This window comes from Suncus etruscus, chromosome 9 (assembly GCF_024139225.1).
Source record: "Suncus etruscus isolate mSunEtr1 chromosome 9, mSunEtr1.pri.cur, whole genome shotgun sequence".
Taxonomy (NCBI): Eukaryota; Metazoa; Chordata; class Mammalia; order Eulipotyphla; family Soricidae; genus Suncus; species Suncus etruscus.
In genome coordinates, this window is record NC_064856.1 from 28,665,848 (window position 1) to 28,683,924 (window position 18,077).

The following is an 18,077-nucleotide window of genomic DNA, read 5'->3' on the forward strand; positions in this document are numbered from 1 at the left end:
TTACCAAATAATCGCAATAAAAATCGCATTAGTAAGAAAAAACTTGCATTAAACATTCACATACCCTGAGCAGTTCCATTTGGGGTATGCAAATGTTTAATGATATTTTTTGTAATTTTTTTCTTACTAATGCGATTTTTATTGCGAATATTCGGTAAGCAAAATCCCTTATGCGGCCCTGCCTCACCCTGACTTTGCCTCCTGCGGCCCCCAGGTAAATTGAGTTTGAGACCCCTGCTTTAGATCCTGAGAGAATGCTATTAATGCTAGGCTGTGGGAGTGTCAAACTCAAGCAAGGACCCTTTCCAATCTTAGCTCATCTGATCTGTCACTCGCCACATGTAACAATACATTAAAAACCATAAAATAGTGATGAAGAATATAATGGACAGTTTGCTTTCTTTATTATGCAGGGCTGGGGATGGAAATCAGGGCTTCCATATTTGACACATGTTCCCTGCTTGGATTCTCACAATGTGCTTCCCAGGCCAATGCCAAGCAATTCTAAGGCCAGTTCTAAGCATAATTCTATACACTCTTTAGGATGTGAGTTAGGATGTTCCATTCACCTGTGAGAAAGCTGAAGCAAGCGGAGTTCTAGAATCTACAGAAGATGAGGTCACCAGGGAGATACCCCCTCCCCATCTCATCCCTTCTCCTCTCTGCTCAGGAACTCAGCTCTGATGGACCACAACAACAGGCTCTGTGCTCTTTGGCATCTGACTGGGCTTGGCCACAGGCACACTGCCAGGGTCATGGAGGGTGGGAGGAGGTCAGAACTCACTATGAACCCTTCCTGTTTGATGCTGGGAACTGGTCATATCCTTCCATTGCTCGACTAAAGCTCTTGGGGGGCCAGGAAGTGGGAGAAACCCTCTCCAAATTCCAGGAAAGCAGCCCTGGAAAATTATCATTTAATTTTACACCTTTGTTGGAGGGCACCATCTGTTTCCTGCATGACCCAGGACTGATGAAGCAAACAAATAGCATGGCTATGATTTGCACCTACAGTTCTGACCCTAGTGTGCTCTCTTGACTCCTTACTTGGAAACTGATGAACAATAAAAGTGGCTGAGCTGATATGTTTTGTACAAAGAGGGAGGAAGGAATGGCTAGTCTAGGGCTACCTAGAGGAGTCTCCACAGTTAAGCAGGAGACGTTTAATAGGGACAACATTCTGAAGGTGCCATAAAGTCTGGGTAGGCATTGAAGGACAGGATGAAGGATAAGGTGCTTCTCCTGGCAGAAGAAATGACCTGAGCAGCAAATAGGCTGAGTGGGAGGTGAGAGTGTGGTTGTGAAATTGACCATCCATGTCTTGACAGGGATGACACAGGTATGTCTGTTAAACCTTACACCCCCTAGCCCTTTCCCTCGTCAAATGCCTTATCTCTCCCTATGCACAGCAGTTAGAGTACATTCTGCCGCTTGAACATTGATTTGAACCCTGGACCCAAGAAAACAGCGATGATGGAGAGATTCTTGTTCATGTGGTTAATCTTGGTTCTATTCAGCTGGAGTAAAGTGAGCCCAAAAGCCTGGGCCACGTGGTGCCCTTTCTAAACATGGGAGCAGAAGGGCCAGTGAAGGAGAGGAGCTGAAAGCTTGGAGCACCCCCATCAGAGGCCTAGGACTGCGACTTTTCTGCAAGAAATCCTTTTTTCCAAAGACCTCGGCCTCCTCAAAGACTTATGGAGACCACTTTTTTCATTGGAAAAGAACCAGGAAGAAATGGCTTCACTAAAAGGACTGATTTCTAGATGACTACCTTCGGCCTATACATGGATTTGGCTTTGAAAATTTTGGACTTTTGGCTCAGACAACCTTAATTGATGTAAAAACCCAGACGTGTGACAAAGAGCTACGCTTCCAAATACTGCTGCTGCCAGAGGGCCAAAGAGATGGCTGTGCAGCACAGGCAGTGGCAGCAGTGGGAGATTCAGACAAGCAAGCAGGGATGCTGCAGCCGGGTGGGGCAGAGAGGTGAGAGGGGGCAATGGTGCAGAGGAGCTCCTGACCAGGCAAGTGGAACTGTGTGAGCGAACCCAGCCACAGAACAGCTGCAAACCTAGGGTTCTGCAGGGCTTGGGGCTCCGAGGAGCTAAAGTCACGTCGTGAGCGGCCTGGGAGAAGCACACAGCTCAACCAGTTTGTCTGGACGAACTTGGTGATAGGATAAAAAATTAAAAAGGGGGAGAAAATCAGTGAAGCCCAACTGAGAAGTTGATTTTTTAAAAACCTCCTGCATTTGAACTGTTTCAAGTTTACCCATTAGTAGCAGCATTATTTTGCTGGTTTAATTGTGTTTTATAGTTTTCCTTAGTTAATGTTTCCAACTGCATAATGTTTTACTGTGTATTTTAATGTAGTAGCCTGTTTTCAAACTGTATTTTCTGTGTAAATGTTCTTGTAATTTTGTTTAGGGAAGGTTAATAAATAGGAACAAGGAAGTTCCAGGATAAGTGCTTAGTTAAATAGCATTAAGAAAAATCTTAAGCTACAGTTGTATTTTGCAGAAAAGTTATGTTTATAGAAAAGGCTGATATTTTAATTTAACACGTTAGACTTTGTGGCTTTTGGGCAATATTAAGGCTCCTCCTATGGCTGGTGGAAGTCAGGAAAACAAAAGCTTGCCCTTCCTCTTTTATTATTCAAAGAAGGGGGAGATGTGACCCTCCTACCAGGCAAAATGTTAATCTTACCTAATGGTAAGACCAGGCCAATTCTGGGAGGGATCTATGGAAGGTAACAAAGGGGTTGCCTTAGGGGTATAAAGGGGATTTAGCAAGAAGCTGCAGAAAAAGGAGGATGGAGAGATGAGGGACGGATGGGTGCAGAGAGGTGGTTTAGCTTAGAAGCCACACATGGTGGCTAGGGCTTTTGATAAAGTTTCAAGTCTCCTGACTTCCACTGACTGCTTGTGGATCATTTCCTTGCTGCTACCTTGAACCTGCAGACCCGTTAGCTGGAAGGGGATAAAGGTACCTGGTTGAGAAAGGATCCACCATCATCCAGCACCATCAAGGACTCTTATTAATTTAATTAATTCTTCAGTCCATAACCCTCTGCCCTGGACTCTTCTGGCCACCTTCCCCAGGCCCAGAACATCTGGGGGCAGAAAAACAAGGCAGCTCCTCCAGAGCAGGACAGTAAGAAGTTCCTAGGAAGGAGGGAAAAGATCAAGTTTCAAGACAAAGGACACAGAATCTGGAAATGAAATCAGGCCATTTTCTGAGAAGGGTTAAAAACCAGCTCTGGAACTTAATAACCTTATTGTGGGCCTAACAACTCCTACCAATAGAAAGGATCAGACTCTGTGCTTGGCACAGTTGGCACAGCAGACCAAGGATCACGGAGGGAAGAACCCTGTTCTAGGAGAGCTGAGATTCAAGAGCTGAAAGACAGCAGCCAAGGCGAGATGGCTCGGACAACAAGAAGGGGAGAAACATGGGCCCGAGGCCAGCCATTAGAACAGAGACCTCTGAAAGAGAAGCTTGTTTGGAAATAAGCCACTCAAGGTGCAGGAAAGCAGGCATCACTCTGACTCCCTGCCAAGTGGGTGGGTGGGATGCCCAGATCACAGACATGGGTAAATATCGGAACATCTGCTATATGCCCTAGTTATCGATCTGTGGAAAAATGAAACCAACTAGGCAACTATCTCTGTTCTCCAGGCACTGACAGCAGCCAAGTACAAGCAGATGGAAGGCTAAGGGTTTCCGTTAGGGGGCTATAGAATGGGTGAGAAAAGGATACATGGGCCATTGGAGCCAGGTGCATGGCTCTGATCATGGGGACAATATCTGCTGGCTGCTGGCCATGTCATTTCACTTCCTGTAGCCTTCAGGGTCTCATCTGCCAAGGGGTCTGAGAGTTCTGGTCTTGTGGAGCTATAAGAAGGAACTTGAAGACAGAAAGGACCTGACTCCAGATAGCACCCAAGAAACATGGGCAAGTGGGGTGGGTAGTTGGTGGTTGTGGTCCACATCCTATGTTGTCAGCATCACTTATTATCAGGGAAGATGCAAATATTCTTACAGCACTGATAATGGCACCTATGAGAAAGTCAGGAACTAACCAATGCTGGCCTAAGTGCCGTGAGAAAGGAGCCCTTATCTACTGTATGTGGGATGTCATGTTATTCGACTGCTATGGAAAGCAATATGAAGACTCCTTGAAAAAGTAAATGTAGAATCCCCCTAGGAACCATCAATATCACTTCTTAGCATCTACCTCACCCCAGTCACAACGACATAAATTAGAAAGGACATATATAGACTATGTTGATTACAATGCTTAATATGACAGCTAAGATATGGAAACAACCCTAAACAATGCAATGACTGGTGATAAATGGACCAAGAAGCTGTGGATATACACAATGGGATACTAGCAGTAGGAAAAATGGAATCAGGCTATTATGTGGATGGAGTTAGAAGGTCTCACCCATACTGAGCAATAAGTTAGATGGGAAAGATACAACAGAGTGACCTTTCCCAAAGACAATATATAAGTCACTTAGCAAAGGAGCAACAAAAGGCCATATAAATAGAACTGGAGAGTCTGTCCACAGACTGAATCTACAGGAGTGGGGAAGAGTGGACGTGAGGGACTGTTGAGATGTTAGTGGAGAGAAGCAGGCACTCTGGTGGTGTGTGTGGTGCTGGAATGATGTATACATGAAACTACCATGAACAGCTTTTTAAATCACAATGCCTCAATTAAACAATGAAAAGTGTGGCCCAGCTGCAAGTTGGAGGACCTCATCAACTCAACCATTGGTCTCCAGTTGAATTTAGATCCAGCTCCAGAATTCCAAGGCTGGACAGTGGGATCCAACCTCAGCCAATAAGGGCCTTCAATCCCACCCCCCATTGTGATTGGCCAACCTGAGAAGGAAAACACTTTGGGTTGACCAATTAGGAAGAGCACCTACTCTTTCCAAGTTGAACTAACCAAGGTGAGGACAAGGATGAGGGCAAAGGTCACCTTGCATCATAGGAAGTTGGAATAAGCACATACAGCAAAAAGAGTTCAAACTGCTAACTGCTGTATCTGAACAACACCCAGCACCTGGATCCTGCTAAGCCTGAAAGAAATGACTGACCTCTGTGCTCTCCATTTTAGGGAGTAATTCTTATATACTCTTTAACCTGTGATAGTGCCTTTCTTTTTAGGTTAGCCTTTTAAATGTTTTGGGGAACCTGAATCTAATGCTCCACCCAGGTCCCCTTGGGTCATTTCAGTTGACTTGTCAACTCAATGACAATTTATGTGCAACTAAGTGAGCCCAAATGGTTGAGTATGCAGGTGCCAGAGTATGGGGTGAGTGTGGATGCATGGGGAAGTAAAGGTGTAGGGAGAGTGGGTACAAGGGTGGGAGAGAGTGCAGGTGTGTGAGTACAGGGGTATGGTGCAGAAGTGTGAGTAATGGGGGAGTTTGGGTGCAGGAGGGAGTGTGCACTATTGAGTGAGGGTATGGGGGCAGTTTGGGAACAGGGGTGAATTTGGAACGAGGTGGGGATACAGACATTATCATCCCAGACAATCTTTTGCCTTTGAGATGGGAAAGTCCATACAGTCATGGCCCAGGCCCAGCTCAGAACCTGATTCACTACAGACAAACTTTCTTCATGCCTATTTGCATGTGATAAGCCAAAGGTGACAAAGAGAAGCAGGAGGTGTGTGGGTTTGGGAGTCATGAATTCCAGGATCCGAGTACTCAACCTCAGTTTTCTCATCGGCCAAGAACAACAAAACTGCTTTGAGCTCTGGGATGGGGAGAGCTGGGTGGGTGGAGAGGAAACTTCTGGCCTGACCCCCAAAGCCAACCTCCTACCACTTCTGTTGTTCCCAGCACTGACCCACTTTTCCTCCTGAGAGTCTTCACCCACACCTGTGATTCCTTCCTCTCTCCTACACCCGTGTGTGTGTGTGTGTGTGTGTGTGTGTGTGTGTGTGTGTGTTGTGCGTAGTGTGTGTCAAACCACACCTGGGAGTCTCAGTCAGTCCACCTGTGATTCCTTCCTCTCTCCTACACCGATGTATGTTTGTGTGTAGTGTGTGTCTATCCGCACCTGGGAATCTCAGTCAGTCGTCCTCCACTGGAATCTAGACTGGAAACTACTGTGACATAATCACGAAAACCAGCACTGGCCTGGTGTTTGCTGTACTATGAGGAGGAGAAAGACCAAGAAGGAGGCTGGCAATGCTGGTGGAGAGTGTGGGAGAAGGGAGAAAGGGGGAAAGAATGTGTGTTTATGTGCAGATGTATATACACATGTATACCTATGCACATTGTATATACATACCTACGTGTGCTACTATATGTTTGCATATGTGTATGTGTTGTAGATAGGTATGTTTGTGTGACTCTGGAGGGCAGTGAGGTTGTGGCATGTTGAAATATGGGTCAGCAAAGAGCTCTCTGTAGCCTGGTCCCCAACATAGCAGCAGGAGAGAGATGTGAGCATCTGCTTTGCAGATTTTGAGGTTATCAGAGTTCAGACACATGAATTGGGAAAGCAACTGCCCAATTGTGGGGGTTGGAAGGTGTTGGGGGTTTGGGAAAGAGAGAGTACCATGGCTGGTGGGGGGGGGCGGGAGGCTGGAGCAATCTAGCCTAGGTAGGGGGTGGTAGGATTCATGATATAGCAGGACCTTCCTGTACTGTGTGAACAGAGTATAAGTGGGGGTGCAGGGAGATGCTGGGACAGGAAGTCAGAAGCTTCAATGACTGAGGGGAGAATACACATGCAAGGGCCCCTCATATTATTTCTGTGGAATGATTTCCAAAGACAGGAATGCAATTTCTGTCTTTTTTGGGGGTGAGGGGGCTTCTAAATGGTGCTCGGAGGCTTAGGGCCATCCTGGTGACTCTTGCCACCAAGAATCCAGTGGTTCTGTGCACAGGCCTATGTTCGCTGATGTTTGGGTCCTGCAGTGTGTGTATGTGTGGGGGGGGACTCTAGGATTTTAGCATGCAAAGCAAGTCCCCCCACCCCACCCCACCATGGGCTAGCTGCCGACCCTACAATCTTTTCTGCTTGTTCAGGGGCTGCTGTGGAGGAACTGGGGCAGGGCACAGTGGGGAGCAAGAGTGGGAGGGGGGTTCTCTCTACTCCCAGTGTCAGAGGCTCTGCTGAGAAGATGCCGAGCCAGCCCTGAATCAGCAGCTCTGGCCGGAGGTGGGTGGGTGGGCTCCATGTGGATGGATGCAGCTCAGGTCTGCCCTCCACCCCCAACCCACCCCCTCACCCCAAGACAGCTTAGGTTTCCAAAAGCAAGAGTCCTAGCCTTCAAGTGGGGACTGCCTCTTTCCATTGGGCTTACACAAACCCTGTTCCAGAGGGGGCCTAGCCATCCTGTTGTGGGCAGGAGTGGATGGAGGGAAACCCACCTCCTCCGAGATCACATGTGCTCAGGGCCAGGGCTAACTAGATTGGGGAGTTTGTCTCCAGGCCGTTGTGGAAGGTTCTCTGGGTTTCCAAAAGCCCTGGGGGGAACCTGAGGCTCTCCCAACCCTAGTCTTCTTCCTCATGGATCCCAAAAGGTGGGAATACAAGAACCCTGACCAGGGCTGCCTTGGGGAGCAGAAACGTTGGAATGCCTTGTGTTCTCTGCTTCACAGCACCCTCTTCTTTACCCCAGAGAATGCCCTCCCCTTCTGGTCATCCCCAAACCTGATCTGAAGGGCTGGATCTGATTTGGGGAGCTGGAGCTAACTTCCCCCAATTTACTCCTCACTCTCCCACACCTTGCCACTTTGCTCTTTGACCCTGAGGGCTGAGCTAGGGCTCTTTGACACTGAGGACCAGAAGAGTCTTCCAAGATGGGAGGCTGTCTTGAGTGTGAGGGAACCTTTCTCCTGAGGTGGCTGGCTGGCTTCTTCATAGCAAGATCAAAAGGGTGTGCTGGGACCAAGGCTGAGGGTGGGCAGGAGCCTGGCAAACTGCCCCACCTACTGGCATGGGTTGTGGCTAGGGAGCAGGTCGCTCTGAGGTGAGGGCTGACCTTTACCCCCAAGTTCTGCTTGTCAACAGCCAGCCCCTTTGGGCTAGATTTTTTTCTTCTTTCCCGAAGCAAGTTGGGCTTCTCCCTGTGAAGGGAGTGAATCCTGAGGGACCTGCACTGAATCCCCACTTGGGCACCATGGGTATTTGGGGCTGTGCCAAGTTGCCTGCTGACACCTGTGTGAGGGCACTGAGGTCTGGGCTCCTTAGTCTGGACTCTACTGGTCATTATAGGAGGGGCCCTCATGTTCTGTGCTGGCTCAAATGCCTGCTGGGATCAGGCAAGAGGGTTGTGTGGCGCATCCTGGCAAGATGTCTTTGGAAGATTCCATGAGAACCGCATCTGAGATGCTATTTCCAAACCATAAATCTTTAGACATCTTACACCCTGAGCAGGCCAAGCAAAGCATCCTTGGTTGGGACTTGGTTCTAAGGGCTATTCACAATCCTTCCAGACTGATGGATCCCACAATATGGTCCTTCTGAGACCTGTGCAGTATGCCAGGTGTGGTGAGATCCTGTGACTGGCAGAAGGCATGAAGCAAACTGGGCAGACCTTTGGGCAGAGGATAAAGAAAAAAAAAATCAGTGAATGGAGATGATTTTCAGATGCTCAGAAGTGTTCCAAAGGATGCTAAGAGTGAGAGGCTAGAGAGTAAGTCAGGGAAGGCCTATGGAAGGGAATGACAGTTGACCAAATGCTGATGATGGGGGAGAAGCCAGAGCAGGGTTAAGGCCTTTTGAACAATGGACAGAACAAGTGCATGGTTCTCCGGGGTGCCTAGAATAAGACCCTGGAGTAGGCATGAGAACATCTGAAGAGCAAGATGGACAAGAGCAGGGTTATGTACAGAGGTCATACATAGCCATCTACCAGTACCAGTACACAGTATCCACTAGTACCCCCTGCCAACTCAGATGCCATCTCTGACTTGCCTGGGTGTCTCAGGAACCCGCAGTGAGAGACAGAAATTCCCATCTCTGTTCTTTGTTCTTTTGTCTTAAGCGGACAAAAGTATCCCTGGCAGCCAGTTACAAAGTTATTTCTGCAAAAGGCCTTTGGCCAAAAGCAATAAAGTCGACCTGAACAGAGTCATTATTCACGCCTAATTGGGGGTTGGTTCTTAGTGTGGTCGGGAGGGCCAGATTCCCGATGCCAGTCCCCCCCTCCCCGCCCCCGCTTTGCCTTTGGAACCCTCTACTTTAGCAGTACTGTTTATTCCAACAGAACACATCCTTATGTTTCCAGACTTTGCCATTTCCTCCCCTAAAGAACATCAAAGAGATAAATGGCTACTGGGATTGCCCAGGACTAAGGACCAATTAGTTCTTCCCTTTCCACCCAGCGTCCAGCCATGGGCATTGGCCCGGCCCCTCCTGCCAGCTCCTCATTAGCTCACCTTGGAAACAGCCTGACGCTTACATTTGGAGGCGCTTGTGCTCCGAGGCGGAGGAGGAAGTCTAAATCAACTTTTACCCAAGAACCCGCTAAATTTAGAGAAGCGAGTGGAGAGAATTTCGAATGACAGGTCCATTTTCCAACCCTGGAACATGGCTGCAACCTTATTAGCTGCTGGAAATAGACTGTGGGGGTATAGAAGAGAGGCGGGGGTGGGGTGGGCAGAGGTGCTTCTCCAAAGGAAAGGTCGGGGGTTATTGGGTGCATGGGTCGGGGAGGTAAGAGAGCTAGACTGTCAGATCCATGGGGACCCTATGCTCCACTGTGCCTGTTTTGTCTCTCACAACTGCTCACTCTCCTGTCTAGTCACCGGTCACTCATCTCAGGAGTCACTCATCTCCTCTGGGGAGAGGTTGCTATTGTGTGCTAACAGTCCAGGGAAGCGGCTTTGCCTTTCACGTCAGAGGGTTTCTGGTTCTCCAGGGGGCCTAGAAGCTAGGTAGCACAGCACAGCACAGCACACAGTTGTGTATGCTGCTACCATTATTAACAAAGTACCCAGCTCTGCCCATCTCAGCCCTGGGCACTGCTCACTCGTGCCTCTGAAGGTGATCTGAGCCTCCTTCGGGCACACTGGGGGCACACACTGGGGTTCCTGTTTGTGATCCAGCATCTGGGCCTGCCCTTTCTTTCTTTTTTTGGCCATACCTAGCAGTCAGTGCTCAGGGGTTACTCCTGGCTCAATGCTTCATCCAGACTGTGGTTGGCACAGAGCAGCCTCTCCAGGGGAGTGAGTTCTGAGTGGTTGGGGTATCAGGGATTCAGTGGGGCTGTAGATGAAGAAGAGAAGGCTAGACTAGGAGAGGGCTGGGAGTTGGGGTTCCATGTGGGGTTCACATGATAGTCTCATACTTCTTAACACTGGATGATGCCATGCATCTGCCTTCCCCAAACTTGTATCCCTTTCAGTTTACCTTTATTTTATTTTATTTTTACTATTTAGCCATCTGTATATTTCTTTTTTTTTTAAATATCTTTAAGCATCATGATTACAAACATGTTTGTAGTCGGGTTTTATAAAAAAGAATACCTTCCTTCTTCATCAGTGCAGCATTCTTACCACCAATGCCCCCCAATGAGGTAGATTGATTTAAAATAGAACAGTATAGAGAGGTTACATGATCCAGAGATTTATTCCAGGTGAGTGGGACAAAAATATTTGCTCTAAGAGGAGGGTGCTTGATATACTAATTTTGGGAACCATGGTTTGATTTAAAGGTGAGGACAAAATCCAACCCCATGAGGGAGAAAGCAAAGTCTGCTGGTGACAGTGTTCTTGGAAGGATTCTGTCTTCTGATTAAAAGGGAGATGAGTCCTTTTTTTTTTATATTATTATTATTGTTGTGAACAGGGTTGCAATATCTGAAGCAGCAGCAGCCGCCACTCTGACACTGTGAAACAACACAGCCAAGGACATGCTGAGGATAGCGGACCACAACACTGGAAGATCTTGGGGTCTCTGATTACTTTACTGATAAACTGCTGCCTGGACTCACCCACTTTGGACTCAATTATTATGAGAAATGTTTCTATTGCAAAAAAAAAAAAAGCTATTTCTAGCCAGGTATTCTACTTGTGGAGAATTCATCTTGATTTATACTCCAACAATGAGGGCTTCCAGCAAACTTCCCTATCCTCTGCATTGTCAAGAGATGTGGTCTGGTATTTAGAAGCCTGTGGACAGGGTCTGTCACTAAACCAGACCAGCACTGCAGCTTTGTGTGATTCAATGTTCACCAGAGCATGCATGGCTCCCACTCGTCTCTGGGCTAGTCATGTTTTTCCATGTCTCTGAAAATAAACCCTCTCTGGTCGCTGAGGTAGGTCATGTCACCCGCTGACCGGGAGCCAATGAGCAAGGCAGTTGGGCAACATTTCTGCCTTGAGACATCTGGCTTCCACCTGGCCAAACATTTCTGGGGGAGCGAGCAAGGTCCCTGGGGAGAGCCCTGCCCACCCGCTCACATGCTCAGGCCCGCCCCTAATGACTAGGAGTGGGGGATATAATTGATCAAAGTTTGAGGCCTAGCCCAGATGTGCACAGAAGGCCTTGGCCTTTCATGGGATGGGGCTGCACACCAGAGGCCCTGGCTTCTGGGCAATGCTTTGGAACCCTATTAAGAGACCATGGAGAATTTAAAACAGTGGTGTTCTCTGGTTCCAGAGGATTCCACTCAGTCTGCCTCTGGCTGGAGAAGGTTCCAGAGCTTGTGCCAATAACTCTTTGAGGAAAGATATACCTGGGGCAGTCTGAGGGGTCAGATGCTGTGTGACCTTAAGTGATTTCCCAAGGACATGCCTGTAAGGTCGAATGAGGACTATTTCCTTCTGCATCAGAGATCAAGGAGATGGACAGGGGCGGTGCCGTCAGAACCTTCAGGAACATTAGGCAGAATTGAGTATGCGGGACATGCTAAAAATATTCATCAAATAGATTCATGGCATCCAGGAGGGAGAAAACCACACCAGAGAACAAAATACATGCTCCCAGGATGCTTGGGTTCAGTCGTGAGGCTGAAAATAGCACAATGGCCCACACTGCCCACATTTAGGCTGCCAGCCCTGGTCAGCTCTGGGCTGTTCTTTTAGTGAAGCTAGAACTGCAGAACTTGGGGTCAAGGTTCCTCAAAAACCCAACATTCCCACTGCTCAGGGTTGGGTCTTCTATCGCCCCCTACCACTGCTCTCTGCCTCCCTGGATCTGCCTGATTCCTAGGCACTGGGGGGCGGGGTGTGTGTGGCTGATCCTTTCCTATTGGGTCCATCCTGTGTTCTGGAGAATTTCTGCCATAGTCTGCACCCCAACCACTCGTGCCTGTAGCACTCCATCCCTCACAGTGACAACATGTCTCCTGGCAAGGGTAGTCTTTGTCTTTCTTCTGAGCACCCAGCACCCCAGGGCATCCCTCTGTTCCCCAAACCAGCTCCCTACCTGTGTTTCCCAGCAGACCCACCAGCCACCTGCTTGCAAAGTGTCTGCCTCTGGGAGCTACAGGGATCTTTTCAGCACAAAGGATATTAGCAGGACCCTGGACTTAGAGCTCAATGATGATCCCCATTTCATTTGAAATAGAAATGTAAAATGTCAGTGCTGCCCTCCTCTGCTCCCTCCCACTCCAGGCCACTGAGCTGCTTTCTGTAGTGCATTTTCTTTTGGAGGAATTCCCAAGTTGTGGTCAGTGGTGTGTGGCGACCACTCCAGGCTGTGGATCAATATTGGGCCCAGTTGAGCTGGGAGTCTCCAGAATGATGTGGGGGGGGGGGTAGGAGTGGGTGGAATGAGCACTGGGTATGAGGCCAGAGGGGTCAGTGTTCAAACTTGAGTCCTGTACATAGATACTAGGCTCATGCCCCAATCCCCCAATCACTGTGGTCTTTCCTCAGCCCACTGATCATATCTAGAACAATCTGTTCCTTAGCTCCCATCCTGTGCCCTGGCCAGTTCATCTTTCTAGATGTTCTTTCCCCATACTTTCCTGAGGCCAGCTCACCCTCAAGGTAAAGCTGTTGCTCAAAGTTCAAAGGCATTTAGCAGTTGGTTTCCCTCTGAGCACTATTTACACCTTTTTCTCACTCTCCCTGTACACAAAAATAGTCCAGGAAAGAAGGGTGTCCTCCATCCGGGTCACCTAGGTGCCATTGTGCTAAGGGACATATGGCAGCTGCTCAATAAACTCAAGTACACCCACCCTGAGGAGGGTTATGCTGGCAGCGGGCACAGCCACGCTTCCATATAGACATAGCTCTTCACTGAGTATTGTCTTGTCTTCCAGCTCCCTCCTGAATTAGTACACAGGCCAGTACCCTCTTTTCCAAAGCTCTCTACTGTGGCTGTAGCAATAGCACAATAGATTGGGCATTTGTCTTGCATGTGGCCAACCCAAATTCGATCCCCAGAAGCCTATATGGTTCCCCGAGCCTGCCAGCAGTGATTTCTGAGCACAGAGCCAGGAGTAGCCCAGAATAATGATTGTGTGATACCAGGTATGGCCCAAAAAGCCAACAAACAGAAAAACCAACATTTCTGCTACATAGGACATTTCTGCATCAAGGACCCCCTGCTCCCCCCACACACTCTAGAGTGGGCTCTGCAGCTAATTCCAGAGGGTTGTAGGAACCCCGCTCCAGGCTGGAAAGTGCAGACTCAAGATCATGCAACCTGGAGGAGTCTTCCCAAGGTGCTGAGCTCAATGGGCAGGAATGGGAAACTGAATTCCCACACAGCTGCTCACACAGCCCCTCTAGACCCTGATGAAAATGGGGTCCCCCTCAATCTCCTCAGGGATGGTCCCCACTTCCAGGGACTCTTCAGGAATCACACTGCCCTTTCTGTAGGTGCCCACTGTATCCTTCAGGACTGTGGGGTCTCAGCCCAGGTGCCTGTTTTGGGAGGGGCACACGTAATGAAGTCTAGAGCAGGGAGGCATGGGACTGGGGGGGCATAGTGGGAGAAGCCTTCCTTCTTTCTGGGTGGCTTAGCCCAACAAAGAAAGGCCATGTTTGGGGCAAATGTCTCAGGGGGAATCAACAGCCATGGGACCTGGGAACTAGTGTCTGATGCCACTTCAGCCTGGACATCCAAGACTTCATCCCCACAAGAATCAGCTGCCTTTGGCGCAGCTGGAGGAGTTGAAACCACATAAGGTGAGGACAGTATCCCAGGCAGAGGACAGAGGGACCAATGGCAGCTGACAGTGCTCAGGAGATCCAACACTTCCACATTGCAGGGCAGTGGACGGCCCCACACGCAGAACCAGGCTGGGACCCTGCCAACCTCAGCCACTCCTCTGCTTTTTTCCTCTGCTGGTGCCAGCACTTTGCCATCTCCTTCTGTTGCTGACCAGGAGGACCCTGATGGTCAGACCTTCCTGGTCGATGTCTCTTGCTGCAATACCATGAGCCACTCTAGAGATGGTCACTGAGACTGGGCAGCTAGCTGCCCATCCTGTCGTCTTGCCTATCCTTAACTTCTGGATATGTTTCCCCAATACCCCACCGCAGCCAGCCCCAGCCTCTGCCCCTGGCGGCTCCAAGTGCGGCCTGGTTCCCTAGCAACCACCCCAATTAGGCAATCATGCCATTTATCAGGATGCCAATTAATTATAATGATCTTAATGATCTTCCAATTAGGCACACCAAAAATCCGGATGAGGGGCCTTGTGGGTTCCCCACCATGGCCCATCAGGAGGTGGCCACAGGACGACAGCTCATGGTGAGGCCTCCCTGGGCTGCAGGTCAGCAGGGAGTAGATGAGGTCTCTACTCTGGAAGGCTACAGTAGTCCTGGGTCCTGGACCACCCCTGGGGCACACCAACATCCACCAGCAGAGGGACTCCCCATGGGGTCAGGGCCTCTTCTAGGCACTTCAGGTGGGTGCCAGCAACCGGCCCCACTCCTACTTTCCCTTAGACACATGTGTTCTGCTTCCCTGCACAATGCTGGGGAGAGAGGGAGGGATGGAGGGAGGGAAAGGGGGAAGGGAAGAGAGGGGGGAAAGAGAGAAAGAGAGAGAGGAAAGTGAGAGAGAGAGAGAGAGAGAAAGAGAGAGAGAGAGAACTGAGAACTGTCAGCCAGCAAGGTACTTTTTCCTCAAAACAATCCCTTCCAAACAAAAACCCTAACTTCAGGGAAAGGGGCAGCATTAGCGAAGGCCTCCTTGTTTCCAAGTTACCTGGTCTGATGAGGACATTCATTCCTGTAGAACCTGCCTCTTCTACTTCTGCTAAAGGCCAAGGTCACAGTGGGAGGAGGGAAGAGAGTCAGAGTGGGCCTCTCAGACCTCTACTCCCCCGATGAGCAGCAGTTGGCAAGCCACAGTCCTCTTTATGCCTCAGTTCCCTCAAGAACAGGACTTGGGGGTGAAGCCTATGAGTTACAGTAATAGGACCTTATGTGCCAAGTGTGGAGCTGGGGAGGAGAGAGGGTCTCCTGCTGGTCCATGGTCTCGGGCTCTTTCAGAGGGGCCAGGCTGACCAGGGCTGGGCAGATTTGGGCAGTGGCACATCTGTCTGTAGCCCCATTTAAGGTAGGTCCAAAGAGGAATGGGCCAGACCCAAATCTGAAGCCAGCCTACCCCCAGTGGGAGGCACATGAGGCATAGCAGCCAGCTTTTCAGGATAGGAGCAAAGAGGAGATGAACAATACACATGTATGTGGGTACAAACATAAGTACCTGTACGTATACACATGCACACATATGCACAGGTGCGCATGCACACACACAATGTACCCCCTACAGTCTCTTCAAGCCCAGATTTTTTGCAACCTTTTTTTTTACATCTCTCTTGTTCAGCCCTTAAGTTTTCAAACTTAACATGTTATTAGGGTTTCAGAAAAAGCCACAAATTCAAATAAAAAAATCCAATAAACATACACTGAGCCCAAAGCCGGAACCCACAGTGCGGCTTGGGGCAGGCAAGAATCCAGCGGCAGAGACCAGACCTGACAGAGGAGCTGGACCTTCGCTCCTAGGAGACAGAAACCCTGCTAGGACAAGCGCTGTCAGGAGCCTATCTCCTCCTGGACAGCGCGGGACACGCACAGCTGGGCAGTGAGTGAGTGGTCCGGGGTCTACCCACTCCTTTCCTGCTGGACAAACAACCTTTTTCTACCTCAAAGAAGGCAGGCTGTGTGGCACTGTGGGGAAGAGGCAGGGACATATGGATGGGGGTGTTCGGGGCTGCTGTCCCGAAAGCACAGATGTGCAAATACCCAGATTCAAACGTAAGCTGAATGTAATTACTCGGTGAATTAAATATTGACTTTTAACTCAAAAAGTGATTAAAACAAGCTGCAGCAAAGGCTATGTGTCCGGAGAGGGGAGGGGGCAGGGAATGAATGAGAACTTTGAGCAGAGGGAAGTGGGGACAGGGTGGCCCAAAGAAGAGCCTGACCTGCTTGGGTCCCATTGTGCGGGGACGGGAGTTGGTCCTGGCCTGGGCCAGGTGGGGAAATGCAGGGTCACGGTGCAGGAACCGGTGGGTCATGTTGCGGGGGTCGAGACTGTGCGGGGCTTTGGGCCATTTTCGCATATTCTGACCTTTCCCTCAGGTTGACCAACAACACTTCAGGCGCGCCCTTCGCAGTCCCTCAGTTTCCCCCAGAACACACCCCATCCCATCTAGCCAAGAGGAGTTCGGCCAAGGAGGGCAGAGGGAATGAATGAACACCAGATTGGAATGTTTGCAATACAAAAGTGGACTCTTAGAAATCACAGCAGCCCCTCGGCCAAACGCCCCGAACCCCTGTAACACCACACCCCCCGGAGAGGGAAACCGGGCAGAGATCTGTCTCTTTGTCAGGAACTGTGATTTAGCCGGGCTGCAAGTTTGTTGGGTTCAACCCCGTTTGCCCTTTGGGTATCCGTGAGACGCCTGAAGATCCGGTCCACCGCGCTCGGGTGTCCTGCCCGGACAAGCCCCACGTGGTCTGGCTTCCAGCCGCCGCGGGGTGTAAACTCAAAGGGGTCAGCCAGGCCGGGCCCCGTGCGCACCCCGGCCCCTCGCGCCCGGCGGCTCAGTCCGTCCAGCAGAAAGGTCCAGCGGGTCGGACCGGCGTCGGCACCTCCCTTCGGCCGCTGGGTTCCCCCTCCCGATGCTGAACCGGACCTGGGTCCCGGAGGTCCGGACCAAGCCCGGGTCCACCTGGGTGGCGCTCACGGCCCCCGCTCCGCCCCCTGCACCCCGCGCCCCACTCACCGCTGCGCGCGGCCCCGGTGGCCTCACCCGGCGCGGGGCGCTGCCGCCTCTGCCGCAGCCTAGCCGGGCCGCGGGGTGCAGAGAACCCCCCGCATCTGATGCCGCCGCGGCCACCGCTGCATCCCCGGCGACTGCGGCCGCCGCTCCGGGTCCCCGGTCCCCGCCCCCCAGCACCCGCCCCGGCGCGCGCCGCCCTTGCCAAAGTCGGGGTCCGCGCCCCACCGGGCCGTGCACCCATCGCTCCAGCCCAGCCCAGCCCGCCGGGCCGTGCGATCCGAGCCGACCCCGGGGGCTCGACCCCGCGCGGCTGGGCACCCCCCCACCCCGATGTCCAAGCCGGCCTCGGCTCTATCGAGGGTGGCGTCCGCCAGGCCTGGGAGACACCCTGGTGGCGTCCTCCCCGCGCCCTCCCGCGCGCCGGCTTTACCTTGGGGCTCGATGGACGCGCGCTGGATCCCGTTGGTCCCCGGCGCACGGCTCCGACCCCCCGAAGTCCAGCTCCGGACGGGAGGGAGAGCGCGGGGGGTCCGGGCGGCTCTCTCGGTCTCCGGGTGTCTCGGGACCCGGCTGGCCGCGCTCCCGGCGCCGAGCGCGCACCCCCGCCGGGACCCAGACGCGCACTCGGCGGGCGGAGAGTTGAAACAGCTGTGGGGTTCAGCCCGGGGAGCTGGAGAAGAGGGAGGGACGCCAGGCGAGGCGAGGCGAGGCGAGGCGTGTGCGTGTGTGTGTGCGGAGCAGACCCGGGGCGAGCGCTAATAAATCACGCCGAGCACTGAAGTCTGGAGGGCCATTGATCAGGTCCACTTGGCGAGGCGCGCAGAGTCCTTTCGCCCCTTTGCTGCCTCTTCTCCTCCTCCCCTGGCCACGACACGTTCATAAATGTTTTCTTTCTTTTTTATCTGTTTTCG

General features: G+C 51.1%; 1 protein-coding gene across 2 annotated transcripts in view; it reads right to left on the reverse strand.

Moving 5' to 3' along the window:
- SULF2 (sulfatase 2) overlaps positions 1-17,634 on the reverse strand; it is a 99,383-nt gene extending 81,749 nt beyond the window's left edge. For both annotated transcript variants that reach the window (XR_007498928.1, XM_049781322.1), the window contains exon 1: positions 17,597-17,634. The gene's annotated coding sequence lies outside the window, so the exon portion shown is untranslated. The remainder of the gene's footprint in view (positions 1-17,596) is intronic.
- Between the last annotated feature and the right edge of the window lie 443 nt (positions 17,635-18,077).